Here is a 6,967-nt window from a genome sequence, read left to right as displayed (position 1 = left end):
TGGGATTCATTACTTAAATTATCTTGAATAGGTGAATGAATGTCTCAGAGATTCCATCTTCCAATCTATAAAATGTCATGTATTACATAAAATTGGTGAAATTCATGATATGACATATATAAATTGCCTTATACATGAAACCAATTCAATGAAGAGAAGCCATTATCATGATGAAATGTTTTATATCATAATCCTCCCTACAATTTATTAATGCAGTATATTAAAACACATGGCATAGTACCTGGCATATTATTAATATTCAGTATAAATTTGTTCTTCATTGTCTTCATTTACTGGACTCTCCACCCTTAAAGTAACATACAGTAATGCAATAAGGTATGGTATAGATCTCCTAGCAAATTTTACTTTAAAACATTTCATTATAATTCATTTTATTTCTTTTCAGATCATTTAATTTCATCTAACCTTAACTGATAAATTTTATATTTCATTTAAAATAAAATATTTCATTGTCTCCCCAAAACTAAGATATGTAAACCCAATTCATGTTTATGTTAGCTATGAACATGCACTTGATAATTGCCTAGGTTTGCAGAACAGTAAGCATTTCCTTGAAGCTTAGTGGACCAAAAAATTCTTCACAGGGTTAACATGACAGTGACGATTGAACTAAGCCCTAAAGGGAGAAAAGAATTGGAACATGAAGATAAGGGCCAGTGGCTTTACAAAGAGCATTTCAGGTTGCAGTGAAGCATTAGTAAAGTCAAGGGTGTGGGCAAGGATTGAAACATCACCGTAATTCCTGTTAAAGCCATGTTGTCATACTGTACAATGTGAAGGCTCAGAATTCTTTCTATTTCATAGAAAGATAAATGCTTTGTAGAACATATGGTTTGGAATCATTTAGTTAGTATTGAATTCTCCCTGCAGGAAAAGGATTAGTTCCAATGGATGGACAAAATCTAGATAAAATACAGACACTATATTTTCCTTTCAGGGGGTTTTGGTAGCACATGATTCAGCTATCATTTTAATGAGTGATTGATCAAACAAAGGCATATTAAGCTCAAATTCTGTGCCAGGTAGTGCACGCAGCAGTGGAGGTGCACTGAGGAATAACTCAAACTGAGATTTTGGTCACAAGAAATTCAGTATGGTAGAGACAAGCAAACAGATCACCCCAATACAGTGTGACAAATGATCAGTTCCTATCATGAAAAGAACTATCTTTCAAAATAGTGACAGAACTATTAGAAGCTTCAAAACAGACCAAAGGTAAATAAAGGTACAGGGAAAATGACAGAGCAGGAAGCACCAGGACTCTCTCTCTCCAGCTACACAAACCATACTGTTATGGAAATCTGAAAGTTCCAGGAGAAAGCTTGGATGGTAAATTGTAGGTGCTTTAGTCAATTACAGCTCTTAACGTGGTTCTAGCTATCACTCTGCACCTCTAGCTGTAGGCAAACAGCTGTGTATGTATCCCAGGAGCCATCTGCTTGCACTTGTAAAGTTGCTGGGCAGCTGCTTTTCACATTTCTGGTTTAGGCTGACTGCCCTGGGACTTGTTCTGTGATTATTAATAAATCCATACTTGATTAAGGTGTTCCAATTGGGTGTTATTACATTTACTTGAATTAAATTTCCTTTCGTTGAAAAGGTAGTATTTTTGGTTAAAATGGCAAATAGATCAGATTAATGGAGTTGAGAGTCCAAAAGCAGACTGCATTTAATATTTAGAAAGCTTAATGTTTCAAAAGTTGGCATATCAAATCAATGAAGAAAAGATAAACAACACTTGTTTGTCTTAAAACAATTGTGTATTTAAGAAAAAAATTTTATTTCACACTATGCCTGCTCACATGGGTTCATACTCAATAATAAAAGAAATATAGGAGAAATTCAGGACAAGTAAGACTTTCAAAGTAACTGATAAATTTTAGAATCATAAAGAAAAATAATACTCTGATTACTATGGAAATATGAAAAATTTCAGGATCACAAAAGACCACATAAACAGTGTTGTAAGACAGACACTGCACATAGGAGAATCTATCTAATGTATTATGACAGAGAGTGAGAAGGACAGTGATATTATTACAGTTCAGAACATGTAAGGTATTCTGATGTAACAATAAAGCAAAGCAATGCTATCATCTTTGACCTGTTATAATGGTGAATTTTAAAGAAGGATAAGACTGAAATTGTGAGCTATAGCATAGAGAAATGGGTTCTTTCAGACTCTGTGATGGAAATATACATTTGTGAAATGTCTTTTAATATTAATTAAAACTGGACACATCCATAACTTCTTCTTGATAGGACAAAAGCTGCTGCCACTATGTCATCACGGAGGAGCATGGGATACAAGAGATATGTCTGAGATGCCAGAGGTCTTGGACAAGTTCAGAATGCAGGAGCTGTGGCTTCTGTCACCTACCATAACAAGGAAATGACAGGAGGGAAAATTCTTCTTCAGGTATGTGATTCTGAAACCATATGACAGGATGTGGGAGATAGTGAACGTTAAATTGGCAAGAACAGAGGGTGGGTGGGGTTAAAGGGTCACAGGCAAAACCAGAGTTAGGTAGGGGACCCAAGTCACAAAGATGCATAGATGTTGTGCAGGGATGGGCTAGGCTTCAAGATGTTATTAGGGAGTGTCTTGCTAGTTTTGTCATTGCTGAGACAAAATACCAGACACCCACAGTAAAGGAGAAAAGGATTATTTAACTCACAGTCTGTAAAGGTTTCAGTACATAGTTGGATGGCTCCAAGGCAGGGTGGCATGGCAGAGGGTCATCGCAAAAGAGAAACAGTTCTCCTATGTGATGACAGGCAGAAGGTAGCAAAACAACAATGTAGTAATGAAACAGCAAGTGACAACATAAACCTTTTTTCTGTCCTTTGTCTTTTATCCAGGCTACCCTCACGCCCAGGTTGGGCCTTGTCATTATTTACTCCCAGAACTATGCCAAGCCAATCAGTGGACTGATTTAGTAATCATGTACCTTTGATTCCAGCATCACTCTCTAGATCTAGTCACCTCTGGAAAGCCCTCCTATGGCTTTGGGGCAGCATCTAGACATAAGCCATAACAGGAAATGATGGAGAATACACCTGGGTTAGGGTGCTCATGTTGGTGGCAGTCTGATGGGCACACTGGAGGCTGACAAACTCTAGGAGTCAAATGATGAGGACCAGGACATAGAAGGATTCACAAAGGGAGGCGTACCAGAAATAAGAAATACCGTGAAAGTCAGGAGAGCTAATTGACCCAGTACCACAAAATACCATTCACAGGAAAGCTGTGAGGAGAACTGGCATGTGGAATAAAGCAATGAAGAATAGTAGATAAAAAAATGGTCTAGGAAAGCTTGGTGCCTTATTTTATGTGACCTCCACGTGGGAAGTTCTCTCTCATTGTCAGTAGCATAACTGGACCTGAGCACAATTATTCAGTGGTTGGCATCCGCAGCAGCTATGGAATAGGCAAAGATGAATGGTCCACAATCAGATAAACTTGGAGACCAATACTAGTTATGCTTCTTTCTAGTTGTGAGATGTTGGACAAGTCTCTTGGTCCATCTAAATTTCAGTTTCCTTTTCTGTAATGTGGAGAAAATAACAAGTGTCATGTTTTCCACAAAGATTCATTGCTAGAATTTTAAAAGGAGTATGTACTGGAAAAATTCTGTTAAATCTTTTGTCACAGACACTTAAAAATCACGTATCCGCCAAACATAGTCTTGAATATCTATAACCCTGGCACTTAGAGAGACCAAGGCAGAAGAACTGAAAGTCTGAGTCCCACCTAAGGAACTTGGGGATACTCTGCCTCAAAATATAGAAAAATCTGGCAATATAATTGAGTAGTAGAGCATCCTTGGGATTGATACCCAGTCCGCAGTCAAGCCACACAAACCAAGCCCAACCCAACCAAACCAGAAATATCCCCCAAACATATTTATTCTGTACATGATTTTTAAAAATGAAATTAACTTGAATACTGCTTAGGTTTCTTTGCATTCAGAATTAGATTCTTCTGAATCACCATTCAACCAAGCATCATATATGCCCATGTTTTCCACACCATACCACTTTTCTGTGCCACTATGAACCTTGGTGATTTACTGTAATTCTTAAAGAGTTTTTCACTCAAATATAGGGGTGCAAAGCTTTGGTAATGTTGCTGGATGGCACGGTGTCTAGTGGTTCCAGGCTTTTTCTGCCCAACACAAAGAATTGGATGGGACAACAAAACAGCAGTTAAATATCACTTTTACTTAAAGTGAAGAAAGAAAAGGAAAGTGAAGGAAAGAGATACATTTTGCAAGCAGGGCAGACCAATACTGAAACAGGAGGACAGCAGAAGAGAAAGATAGCAAAGCCAATTTTATATCCTCCCAGAACCAGTGTATTGAAAGTTGCTCAGCCCACTCATCCTGGCCATGACTGACAGGTCACATCCTGTTGTTTAGTCTCCATTCCATATCAGATTACATCCTATTTTCAGCCTCAGTTTGGGCTCTTCACAATTGATAGGTTACATCCTGTTTTTAAGCAGGCCTGCCCTTCCCTAATCTTTTGCCTCAGTAATATTTCTTTCCTTTTAATATCTGGTGCTGGTTACCAGAATGCATTCAAGTTGTGAAAATTTGCTGATTTTAACTCTAGTAGTACTTATGTTTTTACGTCTCTATTGTATGTCAATGAAAAGTTTAAAATTTAAAAAAATCTTGTTTTCAACATGGTGTTACCTTGTGCTTTAAACAATATGTGCAAAGTGACTGAAACCCATATTTTAAAATGCAATTATAAATATGAATAAAAAGAACTAAGAAATACTACATTTGGGTTCCAAAGGTTTGCAGGCTTTTGGAACTGATAAACTGACAAATCAAATGCTTACAGTCTACACAATGTACCTGTTGCCCATAAGCCATTTTTGATATTATCTAATTAAAGGGTATTTGTGTCTCCAAGTACGTTTGCACATATTCTTTGGGTAAAGTCTGTATTGTTCTTTCTTTTGTGTCATTGCCCAGAGCTGAAATGAGTGTGGGGGTGCTGCCAAATGCATTGATCAAATACTGACAGGTACACAGTGTCCCTGATAGTTTTTATATCCTAATGTCTTAGTTACTACAAGCATGGCTGAGACAAAATACCTGATGCCCAAAGTTAAGGGAGGAAAGGTTTATTTAGCTCACAGCTTGTAGAGCTTTCTCGCCATAACTGGCTGGCTCCAAGGCAGGGTTTCTTTGCACAGGAGAAACAGCTTATGGTGGGAAGAATGTACAAAGCAACAAGGGATGAACACAGCTCTTCTATCTCTTATATCTTATCCAGGATACTTACAATGGGTAGCACTCACACCATTAATCCTAGTGCACTTGATCCTAGCATTGCACCATGAATCAATCCCAGCATCACACACTCCAGATCTAGGCACCTAAAGCCTCATGTATAACTGCCTGAGGCTTGGGGGAGGCATCTAGACACGACATAACAGCTATTCAGTAGATAAGGGATTTTTATTTAAGTTCTAACCTGAAGAAACCAATGCTTAGACAGTTGAAATGATTTATTCAAGATGATAATTATTAAGTAGTAAAGTAGAATATAAACCCTGATATCTCTGACTGTAAAACTCACCCTCCATGAAGAACTAAATTTCATTGTATTTAATTCCTGAGCTGCAGCTGACTCCTAATGAGCTTAGGTTTTCAACCTGTTTCTTGTGCTGTATCTCATGAACTCTCCCATGCCTGCCATGCTATACTTTTCCCTTACTCTCTGAAGTATAAGAGATCTTCCAGGTGACTCGCCCAATTAGGAAAAAACCCAATGTGACATATATTAACCTCAGAGGAGGAAAAGAGTGTTTCTTAGTGTCTTCACAGTATGATGCTGTGCTTAATAACCCTGAACATGGAAAATCAAGAACATAAAACATACTAATTACAGCTCTCCAGGCATCTGGGATCCAAGAGTCAGTTGCTTTCCTTCAGCAAAATGAGGGAACATTAGACCTAACAGGAGAGCAGAGATTCTGTAGTACAACTGGCTACAACATCAGATGAGGAAACTGAGTGGCAGTGTTGTAAAAAGCCACATCCAAGTTTTCATGGTTAGCGTGTGGCAAAGCTAGGAACACATCTGATTTACCTGCTGCCTGTGGTTTGTCCTCCAACAGTTCATGGGCTGAGAGCTTGGTCCCAGTGTGTTGATGCTGACAGCTGGTAGAACTTTTAAGAGGTGGAACCTATGGAAGGTGAGTAGGTCTTGAAGAGGTACTCCTTCCAGCGGTACATTATCATTCTCACAGGATGACCTATAAGAGTAGGCTGCAAGCAAGCCTGGCTTATACCTGAATCTTTCTTCCTTCTTCACCCACACTTGTGCCCTCCTGCATGTAGCCAGTATCCTTTGAACTTCTCTGCCATGTGATGTTGTAGCCAGGTGGCCTCACCAGGATTCCAGTGCAATGTAATTTGATTCTCCACAGTCCAGAATTGTGGGTCAAGTAAACATCTTGACTTATATGTGCATTTTGATTATAACAACGCAAAATGGACTAAGCCACCAGTTTCCTTGCACCCTGTGATTTAGCAAACCAAGATGAAGTATTTCAGCCAATGCAACTCTTAGAAGGCGAACACAAACATTAAAGTTTCTATTGTATGTTGCACAACTTCTGCCCTCTAATAGCATTGCAATGTGCAATAGATTGTTGATTGATGATTTGACTAAACTACTAGATTGGAATTTGTTTAGGCACTGACAGAAAATAATAAAAAGGAGAAAGAAATCTTTATTTGCAATATGGATAAGTAGCTCCTACCAGATGTGACCCTCTCATAAATAACTGAAATAAATGGTGGTAGCGAGCTAAATATGACCTAAATTTATTGGAGAGGAACAAAAGTGGGCAATCTCTGGTGAGAGTATTGGATGGTGTGGAAGAAGGGGCCTATTTTTTTTTTCATTTTTATTTTATTTT

General features: G+C 38.2%; 1 long non-coding RNA gene across 1 annotated transcript; it reads left to right on the top strand.

The window, feature by feature from the left end:
• Window positions 1-2,118: 2,118 nt before the first annotated feature.
• Window positions 2,119-6,239, top strand: LOC102016987. The gene is made up of 3 exons (XR_263083.1): window positions 2,119-2,167; window positions 2,284-2,440; window positions 6,161-6,239. It is a non-coding gene; the product is annotated as an uncharacterized LOC102016987 (long non-coding RNA).
• Window positions 6,240-6,967: the final 728 nt, after the last annotated feature.

Source organism: Chinchilla lanigera, unplaced genomic scaffold, assembly GCF_000276665.1.
Source record: "Chinchilla lanigera isolate Chin_1 unplaced genomic scaffold, ChiLan1.0 scaffold00060, whole genome shotgun sequence".
Taxonomy (NCBI): domain Eukaryota; kingdom Metazoa; phylum Chordata; class Mammalia; order Rodentia; family Chinchillidae; genus Chinchilla; species Chinchilla lanigera.
The sequence above is the reverse complement of the archived record's forward strand: the minus strand, read 5'-3'. Positions and strand labels throughout refer to the sequence as shown.